The sequence below is a fragment of the Felis catus genome, chromosome C1 (genome assembly GCF_018350175.1).
Source record: "Felis catus isolate Fca126 chromosome C1, F.catus_Fca126_mat1.0, whole genome shotgun sequence".
In the NCBI taxonomy this organism is placed as follows: Eukaryota; Metazoa; Chordata; class Mammalia; order Carnivora; family Felidae; genus Felis; species Felis catus.
The window spans coordinates 97,502,232-97,518,514 of NC_058375.1; the positions used below are offsets into that span (position 1 = coordinate 97,502,232).

Here is a 16,283-nt window from a genome sequence, read left to right on the forward strand (position 1 = left end):
GGGGCAGAGGGGCTCCCAGAAACCTGCACTGTTTTTTGTTTTTTTTTTTTTAACGTTTATTTGTTTTTGAGACAGAGACAGAGCATGAACGGGGGAGGGGCAGAGAGAGAGGGAGACACAGAATCGGAAGCAGGCTCCAGGCTCTGAGTCATCAGCCCAGAGCCCGATGCGGGGCTCGAACTCACGGACCGTGAGATCGTGACCTGAGCTGAAGTCGGACGCTTAACCGACTGAGCCACCCAGGCGCCCCGAAACCTGCACTGTTAACACATTCCCCAGACGATTCTTATGCAGGAGGTCCATACTCTGACATCGGCTGGGAAAGTGGAAGGGAATATGAAGGAGGGATGCTAACTTGAATCCAGGCAGTGGCAGAGTGAGTGACGGGGAATGGGGAGGGAGGATTGTGGAGGAAATGATAACCCAGACCACAGACACACTGGGATGTGGAGGCGGAGGGAGGGGTTGGAGGGAGGGAAGGCAGGAAATATTCTCAACTAAACATCCAGACTCAGAGGGCTCTGTAGAGTGCCATGTACCACAGGGCTTTTAATCGGATTTGGTGAAGCCGGTGGTGATGATGATGATGATGGCGATAATGGAGGGCAGTAGGCTTTGTTAACCAGCCTTACAGGGCTGGTAGGAAGCAGAGCCATCTGGTGCATAGTCGGCACATTACAGAATCTATTTTGCTTTCACTAGTGCTACTCAGCCAAATTTATATCTGTTTCTGGCTGCAAAACTTGCCTGGTATTAGACTAAGCCCTGAGCTCTGAGCAGGAAGAATCCCATGCCAAGGACGTGATCGGTTTGTCCCGAGCCCAGAGCAAGTCTGTATTTCTGCACCTTCTTCGAATGTGAGCCCTCGCTTTAGAGGGTAGGAGCCCAGGAACATCTCCAGATGAGTGACCGTGTTCGTGTGGCCAAGCCTCTGTCTCCTCCCGAAGGAGAGGCAGCTTTGGTCCCAACCTCACTGCTTTTTCACATCTCGGTCCTGATAGTCCATGGCTTCTGGGGGGCAGGGACGAGGCCTTGTTCAGGTCTTCACCCCAGCATCCGTTCCTGGGAGCACTCAATGAGTATCTATCTGCTTAGGCAGACAGAAGGACGACACAGGCAGGTGATGGTAACCCACACAGACTGGGAGATGCCACTGGGGCTGCCCTGACAGACAGATGCAGACAGAAGAAAAGTAATGGACAGATGGCTGAAGATTAAGGGTCCAAATACCCAGAAACCTACCCTTCTTGAGGAGGAAATTGAATCTCCTTAAAGCTACACAGTGAATTAAGAACAATACATTTTGTTAAAGGCTGACTAATCCTCCTGCCTGCAGTGATCACTCCCCAAAACAGAAGAAAACAAGACAACTTGCTGGAAAGTTGGGGCGGGGAGGTACAGGCTGGTATAACACATTGTTGGGACCGACAAGGCCTTTGTCTCTTCCGAGTCTTTCGGTTATTCCCCCCACCCACAAACTGTTCCCAGGCACACGGACAGAATTTCTCTTTGTGGTGTTGCAACACAGGTCATGACAAAACCTCTCCTGGACCCCAGAGTGACGCTTCAAGTATTACACACCTGACGTCCCGCATTTAAAATTCCTCATCAGAAGTCCTTCCTTCCACCCTGACATCCCAGACGCAGCTCTCAGCCCTTCAGCCCTGCTTGCCTTGCGTCCCCACAGCTCAGCTCAGACAGATGAAGTGCTGGATAAAACCTCTCAGTGCACAGGGCAGGACCTTGTCTTTGTGTCTCATAAAATGCTGTGTATACCTGCAGTGCTTTGTAAATAATAAATGGCCATAATAAAGACGCTGCCTCTTCGAGGTCAGGAGCACATGTTTGCAGAAAAACAGCCACCCACCAGGTCCGGCCCTGCCTGATGCAGCTATCGCCACGGCCCGAAGATGCACTGCCTGGAGATTTCCAAAGGGACGTGTGGCCCGGAAACTTGGGGTTCTGAACAGTATAAAAGGCAAACGCCAGGATTCCTTGGCCAAGGGAGGTCAGGGAGCAGCCTGCTGACACACTATGTACTAGAAAAATAAACACACCATGGAAATAAATGCAAGATGTCGGTATTCAAGTTTTATTGTCCTGCTTAGTCTGGGCTTTACAAATTACAATAGCACAGACCTTTTTGGCCAAGTACATAATAATAATTTAGTATCGAAAGAGAGATTGACTGGTAACAACAGGTATTATTACTATAATAATGACTTGCCAACTTAGTACAAAGGAGAAGGGAGACCTCTTTCCAAAGGGGTGAGCAAACTCAAGGAGGCTCTCATTAGGGGAACTATGGCAAGGGCAGGGACACGGTTAACACCTGGCCACTCACTATGGTGACCCCACGCCACTGACACCGGGAACAGGTAGGATAAAACACCGGCTACACCCCCCTGGTCTCTCACTGCAGCTAAGACATGACAGTCCATCTTTTGGAAAATGTGCAGCTAAACTCTCCCTTCCTTATCTCCTGTTGCAGGGCATTATGAGGGCAAGTAAAGCTCTGTTGTGATGTGCCCATCTATTAGATATTTTAGCTGCAGAAACTCAGAGCACGTTCATAATAATAGCGTGTACTTGGGAAAGAAATGCACCAGGCTAAATGTCAGGCACGGTGCAACCAACAGCTCACGCAATCCTCCCCACCCACCCCAAGAAGTAAATCCTGCATTATCCTTGAGACTTGTGGACTGAGGCTCGGGGTCTAGGCCCAGTGTAGTTGGGATTCAAATAGTCTTGTACTTGAACCCGGAGCCCAAGGTCTCAACCACTATGATCTACTACCTCTACTGCAAGTTGGGAAATTTTCAGTGGAAATGTTCACCTCTAGTCAGAAGGGAATAACTTGCAATCATCCAAACTGATGGAAAGCACAGGGGTGGTAACCCTGATTATGCAGGAAGTCATTGAGATTTGGCTCCGGACCACCTAACTGGGATAGTTTATAGCAGATTTGCTTCTGAATGATGTTTTTCCATGGCAAGTATTAAAAATAGCCCCTGGTCTCTGAGAATACTCTGAGTGGAAGAGGCAATGACTCTGAAGGGGGCGGGGGGGGGGGGGTTGGGGACAGAAATGAGGAACTGCTGTGGCATGAAAATTTTATCCCACATAATCCGCAAAGCTGATCATCAAAGTTGATTAGATTTGCTCTTTCTAATTAGGAGAGCTGTATGGTTGTAGCTCCTCCATACCACTGAGACTTTGTTTAAAAAAAAAAAATTCTTAATCTTTAAATGAGGAAAGTGGAGGGAAATTAGAAGGATAGATGCTTCAAGGTTCTTTTGTCTTGGCCTGACCATCTGCCTTAGACTCGATTTATTCCAGATTGCAAGTCCCATGAGCCATAGTAATGAGCAGGCAGGGAGAAGGTCTCAGTCCAAGGCTTGCTCTGGACTAAAGCTACTGCCTCACAAATAACTCACTCACTAATTTTTTTTTTGTTTTTTAAGAGACAGAGCACGAGTGGGGAAGAGGGGCAAAAGGAGAAAGAGAGAGAATCTTTTTTTTTTTTTTTAATGTTTATTGATTTATTTTGAGAGAGGGACAGCACGAGCAAAGGTAGGGGCAGAGGGACAGGGAGACAGAGAATCCCAAGCAGGCTTTGTATTGACAGCGAATAACCCCACGTGGGGCTTGAACCCACAAACCATGAGATCATGACCTGAGCCGAAATCAAGAGTCGGATGCTCAACTGACTGAGCCACCCAGGCACCCCGGGAGAGAGACTTTTAAGCAGACTTCATGCTCAGCACAGAGGCTGATACGGGGCTTGATCCCACAACTCTGGGATCAGGACCCGAGCCAAAATTTAGAGTTGGACGCTCAACCAACTGAGCCACCCAGGCGGCCCGGGAGAACTTTTTAAAAACCAATGCTAACAATGCGGCGGTTTCAGTTTCCTTTGGTTTGTTTTAAAATTAAATATTTTAAAATTAAATGTTTTAAAATATTTAATTTTAAAACAATCAGGTCTCAGGCACTACACCAACAGGGAGATGAAACAAGTGCCTGCCGCCCTCTGTTGATGTATCTTCACTCCTGTGATGGCTCCTGTTTGCCAGGTCACGGATGGGAGGAAATTCGCTCTTTGTGGAGGTGCCATCTAGGGGCAGGAAGGGGCTGGAGGGGCCTTCCCTGAGAACCGGGACAGAGCAATGATAGCTGGCTGGGTCACGGCTGCACGCTAGCTTCCTGGAGCCGAGGGTCCCTGTCGTCCAGAGAAGCATCATGGAAAGGGATCAGCCCAGATAACTCTCGGCAGCTTCAACAGTATTTCCCCTGAGAAACTTTTCCTCAAGCCAAACTCCCCTGTACAGAGGCCTTCCAAAGAAATGCAAATGAAGTAAATAAATGAGAAGAAGTTGGACTTCACAAGTCATCAAGAAAGTACAAATTAAAGCAATAAATCAATACTGACCTGCAAAGGTTTTTAAAAGGATCATGTCGGGGCATTCTCCTATGCTGCTGGAAGAAATGAAAATTAGTGTAACCTTTCTGGAAGGCTGCTTGGCAATATCTATCAAGAGTTTTTAAACTGTTCCTACCCTTTGACTTACTAATTCCATTTCTAAGAGGTTAGTGTAAAGAATTCACCAGAGCATAAAGATTTCTCTGCGAAGATGTCCATTATAGCATTAATTACACATGTGAAACACTGGTATTAACTTTAACGTCCAAAATAGGGAAATTTCAAGGTAAATGGTAGAACAGCCACCTGATGGAATGATTACGGCCATTTATGGAATTCATAGCCATTAAAAATCATATTTGGGGGCACCTGGGTGGCTCAATCGGTTAAGCATCTGACTTCGGCTCAGGTCATGACCTCACGGTCCGTGAGTTCGAGCCCCGCGTCGGGCTCTGTGCAGTCAGTTCAGAGCCTGGAGCCTGCTTCAGATTCTGTGTCTCCCTCTCTCTCTGCCCCTCCCCCACTCATGTCTGTCTCTATCAAAAAATGAATAAACATTAAAAAATTTAAAAAAATCATACTTGGGGGCATTACCAAAGGACATGAGAAAACAGTGAAATACAATGTGAAGCAAAGAAAGCAACATACAAAACAGGATATCCATAATGTATATTCATAGAAGAAGGGGCTGGAAGGATACACGTCCAACTGTTAATAGCTATTTTCTTTGGAGAATAATTATCATGACTTTTTTCTTTATACTTTTCTGCTTTTTCCATAATTTTCTATATTGAACATGAAATATTACTACAATAATAAAAACAATATATGTAATGTTCAAAAAAATTGCTCTGAACAACAATCACAAAGACACAGGAATTCCTTTCAGTTTATGAGCCTCTCCTATGGGCCAGGTAATCCCCACGACAGACTTGGGAAGAAGATTTCTTCAAATACCTCCAGCACCGCTCCTCCCTCCTGCCCTTCAGCCCATGACCTGGCTTCCTGGCAGGGGAGGGGGGGCACCTGGGTGGCTCTGTAGGTTAAGCATCCAACTGTTGATTTCAGCTCAAGTCATGATCTTAGGGTTCATGAGTTGGAGTCCTACATTCGGCTCTGCACTGAATCTCTGCTTGGGATTCTCTCTTTCACTCTTTTTTCTCTCTCTCTCTCTCACCCTCCCCCACCCCAATAAATACAACAAAAGCAGAAAAATTAACAAAAAACAAAAAGAAGCCTCTCTTGACTGACGGCCCCCTCAAGTCACACACTCTCCTTTCTCCACCCTCTTTGGCATCCAGCTCCTAAAAAGAGTTGTCTATATTCACCAGTTACATTTCTTCCTGTTTTCTCTTAACCCTCAATAGTCAAGCTGTCATTTGCCTCACAGAAACTGTTCTTGTCCAGTTCAGTGTTGACTTCCATGTTACTAAGTTTAATGGGCAATTAATTCTCAATGCTCATCTTGCCTAATGTCTCCCAGCCTTTGCCCCAGGTGAGATAGCAACGCTTCTTGAAACAGTTTCTTCGCTTGATTCCTGGTGGTCTACACTTCCCTGGTTTCCTCCTACTTCACTGGCCACCCATTCCCAGGCTTTGGTTGATTACAACTTGCTCAAATCTCCAGGCTTCAGTTCTCTGACACTTTTCCTCTCCAATACTCTCTTGGTAAATGTTCTCAGTACTCTTTTCGTGATATGGCTTCCAAATTCATATTTCAAATATGAACCTCTCCTTTGAGATACACACACACACACACACACACACACACACACACACACAAATATATCTCAAACTCAACACAATCAAAACCAAACTTCTGATTTTCTCCTCCAAACCCATGCTCCCTCCACTGCTTTCCTCGCGTTAGTTAAATGGCAACTGTATTCTTGTCATTGTTCAGGTTCAAAACCCTGGCATCACCCTTGATAAATCTTTCCCTCCCACTCTGCATCTAATTTATTAGTAAATCTTGCCTTTCCCACCTTCATAAAACATCCAGAGTCCAGTCACTTGTCACCACCTCCACTGCTACCACCTTGGTCCAGACGACCATCATCTCTCTTCTTGAGTTTTTCCAGAACCTTCTAACTGATGTCCTTAATCCCACCCTTGATTCCCTACTTTTATTCTCAGCACAGTAGCCAGAGAAACCTGCTAAAATGCAGGTCAGATCACATCACCTCTTCCCATGTTACTCAGGGTAAGAGCTCCTAACCCTTCAATAGCCTGTAAGGTCCTGTGTAACCCAGACTCCAGTCTCATCCTGCTTCTCTATCTCACTCTGTTCCCCTGCAATGGCTTCCTTGTTGCTCCTGAACACCAGGCATGTTCCTCCCTCAGATATCTGCTTGATTTGCTCCCTCATATCCTCAGGCTTTGGTTCAAGCATCACTTTCTCAATGAGGCTGTCCCTGATCATCGTATTTAAAATTGCCAATTTCGGGGCGCCTGGGTGGCTCAGTTGGTTAAGCGTCCGACTTTGGCTCAGGTCATGATCTCACTGTCCGTGAGTTCAAGCCCCGCATCGGGCTCTGTGCTGACTGCTCAGAGCCTGGAGCCTGTTTCGGATTCTGTGTCTCCCTCTCTCTCTGACCCTCCCCCATTCATGCCCTGTCTCTCTCTGTCTCAAAAATAAAATAAACGTTAAAAAAATTGTTTTAATTGCCAATTTCTAGGTCTCTCCCCTGCCATCATCTCTATAGCCCTTGTCACCACCTGCTATACTATTGTAGGTTACGTTTTCATTTCTTCATTGTCTAGAATGTGAGCTCCATGAGGGTAATCTCTTGTCTGTTTTGTTTACTGTTATATCCCCAACACCAGATCAGTGCCTGGCATATTAATAGCCACGCAGTGAACATTTGTTGAATGAATGGATGAACTCATAGTGATTGAAAAGGACTTAACACCCTACTAGATACTTTAAAAATGTACTACTGATTACAGGAACAGAAAGGAAATTGGCGGCAAGTATTTCTTTTCTGTTCCCATTAGAACGTCTAATGAGACTGCACGGTTATGTCATTATTCCGAAAGCTTTCCAGTTTTTAACAATCTGTTAACTGCTTTTGCTGTTTGTTTCCATTCCTTTTCCCTCATGGGTGAGGGGATTCCCTTGCTGATTTCCCCACCCTACTTGCCACCCGGAGGCTGCTTTTCCCTTTGGCATTTGACGTCTCCTCGTCTCCAATTTAGTCACTTGGTCAGTTGATAAAATTTTTGAGCACCTCCCACGTCCTCTGGGCAGTGTTCTCTATCTGAATCACGAGTCCATTGCATACCACAAAACATAAAGCCAAGATTTGTGTCTCAATCCTAGCTCTGTCCACTCGTAGGAATTTTTGTATAAAGAATGTCACCTCTCTGCCAGGAGACTTGATACAGCAGGGGGTAATGTGTCGGTTGCCAGACTCTTCCATAAGAGCTCTGTATCAGTGTCAATAGAGTCTAGACCCTCTTCACATGACGGTGGTTATAAATCTATCAGCTGAGGCTACAGGTGGAAACTACTATACATTTGGATTCACAAACCCCTTATAAAAATGGAAACCTCTAGGGTCCACAGACTGAAACACTGATGTCACTGGAAAGAGCACTATTTTAGAGCCAAAAGACCAAGTCTTACTCTTGGTTCTGCTGCCTCCTGGATGTGCCTTCCTGAGTGAGTGAGTGACTCTATCTTTCAAAGTCAGTATCCTGTAAAATGAAAAGAAACCTGCCTGGCTACCTGTCCTGAGGTCGCAGTGAGGACCAAGTGATAGCCGTTTGGAAAGAGACTTGTAAACGGCTGCAGGGATGAGTCTCAGTAAAGCCATGGGTCCCCTCTGTCTTCTCAATACTCACTTGCACAGGCGGCTTTCATTTGTTCCCCGTTGGGCCTGTCTCTTTAGAAGTATTAGCTGAGTTATATATGGAGGTAGCTTTTTCTGTCTACTTCTTTTTGTTTTCCGGTTTCACTAAACGTAAGCTGAGAATAAGTTCAGTATGAGGCTGAGAATTTCTTTGAGCAATGACAAGGGTCTCCTCAGTCCCACTGCCCCAGAAAGGACCAGCAATAAGCACTGGTCTCAGAACATACCTCTTCAAAGGAGCCCCCGGGGCCCTGGGGTCTGAGGGAGCCCCAAGCTGACTGAGCAGAGGCTTCCAAAAGAGGTCCTGAGGCCCGGGGGTCCTTCTGGGGTCACAGTCGAGGAGAATTTTCCTTTGGCCTCTCCGAGCAGGCTCACTTCCTCCATGAACAGTTTTGCCAGCTGCTTTCAGTCCTAATATTTTGGCAGCTAAACAGCATGCTGTTCTGCAAAAGAGTTGGAAAACTGCAGATGATCTGATGTTAACAGCCTCTCAGCTCCTCCCTGCTCCTGCTCCGAGCCCGAGGTTGATAATGGGACATGGCAGCTCCTAGCCCCTGCCCTGGGCCTCAGGCTTCAGAGCTCCCCCCCACCCCCATCACCATGTCGCAAACACACAGAAACTACATTTATGAAGGAAAACATGGGCACCTCTGTCACTCGGGATCTGCTGCCTGACTCTGGTACAGCATGATCCGTAACCTTAAGCACCCACCCTTGGAATGACACCATTCAGGCCCCAGGACAGCCCTTCTCCACATCTCTTGTCTTACGACCTTGAAACAAAAGGTGACTGCGTCCGAACGTCAAGATCTGTGGGCTGTGTTGTTTCTGACGTTGGAGATGGACATTATTCCAGAATGTGCATTAGCTAAGGGGTGGGGGGTGGCGGGGGGGAGGGTAACTGATAGGCAGAAGTGCTTAGGTAAAAGAAAAGACAATTAATCAAAACGTCAAATTCTTCCTCTCACCTAGCAAGAGGGCCACAGATTCTTGCAGAATGCAGTCTGCATCGCCTGTCCATTTTCTTGCTTCTCTTCATGTTCCAAATCGTGATTCTGGAGTTACCCATAATTAGCGTAGTATCCACAACAACTGCACATAGCAGTGAAAGAACATTTGGCAGTATCCAACAGTTCATGAGTCTCTTCTGTGTGTGTGTGTGTGTGTGTTACCAGGGTTTCTCAACCTCAGCACTACTGACATCTTAGAGTGGTGAAGTCTTTTTTGTGTGCATTGTAGAATATTTAGCAGCATCCCAGGCCCCTCCTGGCTAGATACCATAGCAAGCTGTATCAACCACAGATGTCTCCAGACATCTCCAAACGCTTCTGGGGGACAAAACCACCCCCCGGTGAGAACCAGTGGTCTAGACACAATGTGCATAAGGGATGATACTGGTTTTTTTCACTGGTAATGTGTGTCTATTACATACTACAATTGTAGGAATAGTTTTATTTAGCTTGATTGAAATAACTTTGGTGAACCATTTTTATATTCATTAAATTTGTATTTTACCCTTAATTTTATCATAGTAAAAGAAATATTACTTTTCTGAAATGCACATGAAAATTTTATGTTCAAATAGTTTCCATTTAGTTTGAGCTACACTTTATGATAAAATATGCTAAGACTTTGAATCCTTTGAATATGATCCCTTTTTTAAAGATATTATTGTTAATTATTTTGTTTTTTTAATCCAGATCATTACCATCAATAGAACACGTGATGTGAATATCTTGGTTGTATAATAACACAACTAGTGATTTTCCTGAAACAAAAACATAAACACTAAAATTATGGTGTAAATGCATAGTCATTTATGAATTAGATGTGCTTTTGTTTTATAATTCGCCCTGTTATCACTGGTTCATCAACAGAATGCCTAGATTTTAATTATAATTTAAGTCAGTCATCTTTCATATTTGGCTAAATTTCCATCATATAAAAGCTATAGCTTTATACCCCTTTTTTGTTGTTGTTTTGAAGATATATTTGTCAAAATGGGAGGCTAGCATATATTTTATTCAACAGGTGCTTCACTTGGTTTATAACTTGATTATGTTTGGACATATGGCCCCTGGGCCTCCACTTACCCTTTTTCCAGGGGGTCTGGCACACATGAGGGACAGGTTTGGTCTCAAAGGCCTCAGTTTAGAGTCTGAAATGTGACCTTGCAGGTGCTGGAGCTGAGGGTAGGGAGTAGGGGTTGGGGGAGGCTGAAGACAGAGAAGCTAGTTGATCAACCACAGGTCTTGGCAACAGAGGCCAAACTGATTATCCCTCATAAGGGCTGCCCTATCCCATCTTAGATTCCAAGGTCCTCATGCCCTACTTCAATCAGTGCTCAGAATCCAGCCCCAAAGCACAACCTGACCCATATCCCATGTATTTACTCAACAAGTATTTATGGATCATTTCCCATATTCTAGGCACTGAGAAGGGCCACAGGATATAGAATAGTTCTTGCTCTTAAGAAGCTCATTTAGAGAGGGAGGGGCGCCTGCGTGGCTCAGTCGGTTAAGCCTCGAGTCTTGATGTGGGCTCAGGTCATGATCTTGCAGTTCATATGATGGATGGAACCCCACACCGGGCTCCATGCTGACAGCACAGAGCCTGCTTGGGATTTTCTCCTTCTCTTTCTGCCCCTTCACCACGCACGTACCCTTTCTCTCAAAATAAATAGATAAACATTTTTTAAAAAATAAAAGAAGCTCATCTAGAGAGGGAGAGCCCTGGTCAATCTTCACTTCTTCTATTTCCTTCCCTTTTTCTCCTTTCTCTTTCCATGCACCATAATAAAGGGAAGAAATACATATTTAAGAGTCTCTGTATTTAAGTTCGGGGTTCATTCACTCCTTCTGAATCTTGATTTCTATTGCCCTCAGCAATTAATTTAATTTAATTCCACAAGAATTTATTTATTATTACCTGGCAGGCATGGATCTGTCCTCAGAGGACCCAAAGATCTAGAAAAATTATGATTCCTGGCCTTCAGGAGCTCATCCCCCAGTAAAGAGGCAAGCAGGTGGGCAATGCACTCTCTTATGGGCTGAGCTGAGGCCAAGCAAAAGGGTTTGCAACAAAGTATAGCAAAAACAGAAAAAAAAGAGAAGAAACTTTTCCTGGGGACTTTACCACCGGATGCTATCTGAGCTTAGCAGAGTATGTGGAACCCTCCAGACAGACGGACGCAGAGACAGACTGGCAGAGAAGCAGCGCTGGCTGAAAGAGGAACAGGTACAGAGCACATCGCAGGTGCTCCACGGGTTCCGGTTTCCCGCGATCACCCCCTAGCAGTGGCTCAGGCAGCTTGTTCACCATAGAGCTTCAGTTATTCCCGGAGACTAACACTCTAGCCCAAAAAAGCAAATTGGTCCTAGGGTTTTCTGGCCCTAGCTGCTGGAGCTGCGCCTTTTGCAACCTTCCATACATACAGAGGCAGCTGCCATCTCTGCAAACAGAGGGGCGAAGGCAAGGGCAAGGCGCCAGGCTGAGGGCACGCTGGCTACTTAGTTAGCGGCACTGATTGGCTGCCTCCCTTCCCAGTGTGGCTTTCAAGTAGGAAGAGGGCGTGTGTGAGTGTGAGTGTGTGTGTGTGTGTGTGTGTGTGTGTGTGTGCATGCATGAGGTTCATTGTTTCTGGTGTTGCCAAAGAATTAGAAGACATCATTCTTATCAAGGAACAAAAAACATGCCTGTGAAATGCATGAGAGATGACTTTGGAACTGAGAAGGTTTTCAACCAAAGCATCAGCAGGTAAATCCATGGAGAGGATCCCCAAGTCTAGAGGGCTGTGGGAGGACAGCGACACGGGTGGGCAGGGTTAATCTGGCTGAGCCCCCTCCATGAGAAGCGTGCACTGACCAGGGAGAAGGCACAGGGTTGTGGGTAGGCGGCACATAGAGTCCAGCGAGCTAACAAGGCGTGTGGGAAGCACAGCAGGTGGATGTGGCCAGGTGGGGCCACAAAAGAGGGGCACTGTGCCAAAGAGCCAAGGGCCAGGCCAAGGACATTGGCAGTGGGGGAGGGGCTAGTGAAGAAAGAATTGGCGGTGTGAGGAGGCTAAAATGCCAGCTGGAGGAGGCTTCCCTAGAAAGGTTAGGCTGGATACCTTTTAGAGCCACTTCAATCCTGAGACCTTCCTTGCAGACAGAGTCCACTCTTTTGGGTGCCCTCCTCTCCCCAGCATGATCCACTCAATCCCCAGCTCCAGGGGTATATCCTGATGGATTTTAATGCTGTTCTCCTTGACTCACGGAAGGTCTGAGATCAGGCCTGGCCAGGAGCCATGCAGGGGATGTGCGGGGGTGCCCGGGAAGGCAGACACAGGAAGAAGCCATCCATGTTTCCTTGTGCACGATGTTGATGTGTCTGGATGTGAGCCCTGGAACCACCCCAGCCATCTTGTCACCAGCCTGAGGCTGAAGTCAATGCAAAGAGGGGCAGAGCGGAGAGAGGGACAGAGACCTGACACTCTGCACCAGCAGCCTCCCCTCCCGCAGGATCTCTTACCACGTGAGATGCTAAGTCCTCTCATTGCTTATACCATTTAGGGGTGGGTTTTGTGCTGTCTGTAGTCAAGAGCATCTTAGTTATAATTATAATTATATTATAATTTATAATATATTTATATTTACCCAGCCCAGTAGAGATGGCAAAGTATTATTCTAGAAAGAGAAACCCATCAAAGGGGAATGACATAGGCACACAACTATGGGTATTTCGGTATGATTCATGCAGGACACCATGTGGCTGGAGATGGAACCAGAGGCGAAGCCAGGGGTCAGCTCTCAGGAGGACTTGTCCATTTGGCTAGGAAACCTGATCTTTGGGATATTTGGGACCCATTCATTGACGGGAGGGCTAAGTCATCCTGAATAACTTAGGGTATTCACGGGGTATTTGTAGCAGTCCTAGCAACCTGTAGGATTGCTGATGGGGAACACTAGGGTGGAGTCGATGGGGTGAGCACTGCATAGAGATTCAGGGCAAGGGCTTTCCTAACACAGAGTGTGAATCACAGTCCCACCACTTATAAGCCATATGCTCTGAATGATCTTCTCTAAGCCTCAGTTTTCTGGGAGATCGTAAGTCCCACTCCTCAGGGAGGTTGCAGAATGGAAGCAAACTCTCCCTCTGAAGATCTGCACACCTCCGACTGCTCTACAAATCCTCACCGAGCACCTGCAAGATATCAGATGCGGTGCTGGAGATGACTACGATGTTATAAAGGGCCAGGGCTGCCATCATGGCCATGGCCAACAGGGAGGCCAAGGCGTGAGAAGGTAAACATCAATGGCATGTGCAAAGTGCTAAGTGGAGACAGACACCGTTTATGAAGAGTGTTGTTGTTGTTGTTGTTGTTTTTAATTTTTTTTAACGTTTATTTATTTTTGGGACAGAGAGAGACAGAGCATGAACGGGGGAGGGGCAGAGAGAGGGGGAGACACAGAATCGGAAACAGGCTCCAGGCTCTGAGCCATCAGCCCAGAGCCTGACGCGGGGCTCGAACTCACGGACCATGAGATCGTGACCTGAGCTGAAGTCGGATGCTTAACCGACTGCGCCACCCAGGCGCCCCTGTTGTTGTTGTTTTTAATGCAGTGAACAAAAAGTCCAATGACTGCAAAAGCTCAGCAAGTTGGTGACCCGGTTGAGAGGCAAGGGAGCCTCTCTGCCTGTTCCCCATCACTCACCACACAGTCATTCTTCCATTACTCTGAGACCTATAGCTGCCCCTATTCCCTCAACTCCATGGGACCATCGGGGGGGGCGGGTCTCAGCACCCTTAGGCTTCCTCCGGGAACCCTTTCTTGGCCCACCCGTTAGGGTCACCTCTCAGGAACAGTTTTACAGCCTGCGTCTGAGGAAGACCTCGCATCCCTCCCAGGCCCTGTGGTTTTGTATCCCGTTGGAGCCCTGATCACTTCAGGAAAGCTTTCCTATGGAGAAACCTCACGGCCCTGCTAAGAGCAACACCAAGCCGGTGCCTCATCAACCTTCATCCGAAACAAATCCTTTCTTGGATGGGAACTGGGCCAGGACTAATTCTCCCTGCTCTCCTCTCCCAAACCATAACCTTTTGTAAAGGATTCTAGAGGCTTCTTTGAATCATCCTCATCTCAGAACACTGCAGGTCCATAGCACCATTCATCAGACAGTCTACAAATCTGTCACACCAGCAGCCACTGAAATTAGCTCATTATTTTGATACTCCAGCTTCAAAGCTGTCACAAGATTCAGTGACTCCCCCTTCCCTGAAGCAATCCCCATAGCCCCCTTCCCTGGTATCCAAAGCCATTCTTCACCCCCACCTTGGAAAGCACAGGAGGGTGATATTAAACACTGAACCAGTTTTTTAAAAAATTTATGGTAGTATAACATGTGTAAAGAAAAGTTCACACATTGTCGTGGCAGAGCTCAATAAATTATCACAATAGGACTATCGTGTAACGACCACACAAGGTAAGAAATCAAGCATTGCCAACCCTCCAGAAACCTGCCCTTCTCCACCACCAATCCCACTTTCCTCCTCAAAGGTAAACGTGTATCCTGACTTCTAACACTGAAGAAATTTTTGAACCAGAGAAGCACTAAAGATTTAAAGCTGGGAGGAAATACGATCACATTTGGCCTTTGGAAAACACTCCCTGGCTTGGACAAGGGCAAGGCTGCAAGCCGGGAGGTGAGCTGGGAGTCTGCTGCAGAGAGCGTGATGGTTGGGACACTGTCCCAACAAGGGACAGTGAGGAAGGAAAGAGGAAGGGAAGAAAAGAAGGAGAGGAAGAAGGATGAAGGTGGGAAGGGGGAAGAAAGTGGGAGGGAGGAGGGAAAGAGGAGACAGAGGGAGAAAGGAGAAGGGAGGAGAGAGGGAGGGAGGGGCAGGGAAGGGTGGGCACAGGCGTGACGGGGCCAACTTCCTGCCAACCTGTGCACTCTGTTGTGTTTTCCAGGGTCTGCAAATTGATCAAATGACCTTAAAAGTCTTCTACCCTCAACCCTGGAAGCCTTTTACTCAAACCAGTCACCCGGAAAGCAAGCCTCCCACTGGTGCTTAATTCACTCAAGGAAAGATCAGAAGAACCTGGTTAGTAAGCTTTGAAAGTTGCTCATAAAATTCAGCAGGAGCCCGCAATCCTCAGAGACTTCTATTTTTACCAAAAACACACACAGAGAAGTGGGGAATTTTCAAATGAATTAGACATGAGATTGATCTTTTTATACAAAAGAAGAGAGAAAAGCAACAGTGAGGCTGACTCTGAACTACTCCCCGCATCCTCCCGCCTCCAGTTTCCCTAAACTGCCTCATCTCCTAGCCTCCCTCGGGCCTGATCTCTGGCCCTGACCCAGGAGCAGCCTGTGGCAGGAGCCAGTGGCCACAAAAGCCCCGTGATTTCACATGATGATGAACATAGTACACAAACAGAGAGGAGCTGGCCAAAATGGCTCCCCCAGTCTCATCTGAATAATCAGAACCACTTACACTGTGAATGACGGCTGGTGTTGAGGAGATTCAACATATGACATGCTCAGCCAGGGATGGGGTGATCTACCCTGGACACCCAGCTGGTAAGTCAGCGATTATTTCCAACCTATGTCCTACATTCATCAAGCTATGGTCTTCCTCAACAGCACATTGTCAACTACCTAACATCCTCATGTTTGGCTGGACTCAGTCAAGAACTTCCCGTGTTTCCTCTTATGAGCTTTGCATAAGTTAGATCTGTAGCTGTTCAACAGTGCTCCGTAGGACCCCAGGGATTGTGTGAAGGGGTCCCAAGAGCCCTTTAGTAGGCAATACTCCAAGTCCTCTACAAACTTCAGTTGGAGAAGCTTCACCTTGTCGTTTGGGTTTCAAAGATTTTATTCCCATTTGGTTTGCGATATTGAAGTGTCAACACTATGCACGACTTGGAAAGTTCTGTCCCTGGTTATCAATATGTTTCTTTTTTTTTTAAATTTAAGTTTATTTATTTATTTTGAGAGGGAGAGAGAAAGAGAAAGAA

General features: G+C 46.6%; 1 long non-coding RNA gene across 1 annotated transcript; it reads right to left on the minus strand.

Annotated features, from left to right (window-relative positions):
• Positions 1 to 3,808: 3,808 nt before the first annotated feature.
• Positions 3,809 to 10,384, minus strand: LOC102900181. The gene is made up of 4 exons (XR_440976.5): positions 9,246 to 10,384; positions 8,505 to 8,720; positions 4,433 to 4,476; positions 3,809 to 4,335 (listed from the first exon to the last, which is right to left on the minus strand). It is a non-coding gene; the product is annotated as an uncharacterized LOC102900181 (long non-coding RNA).
• Between the last annotated feature and the right edge of the window lie 5,899 nt (positions 10,385 to 16,283).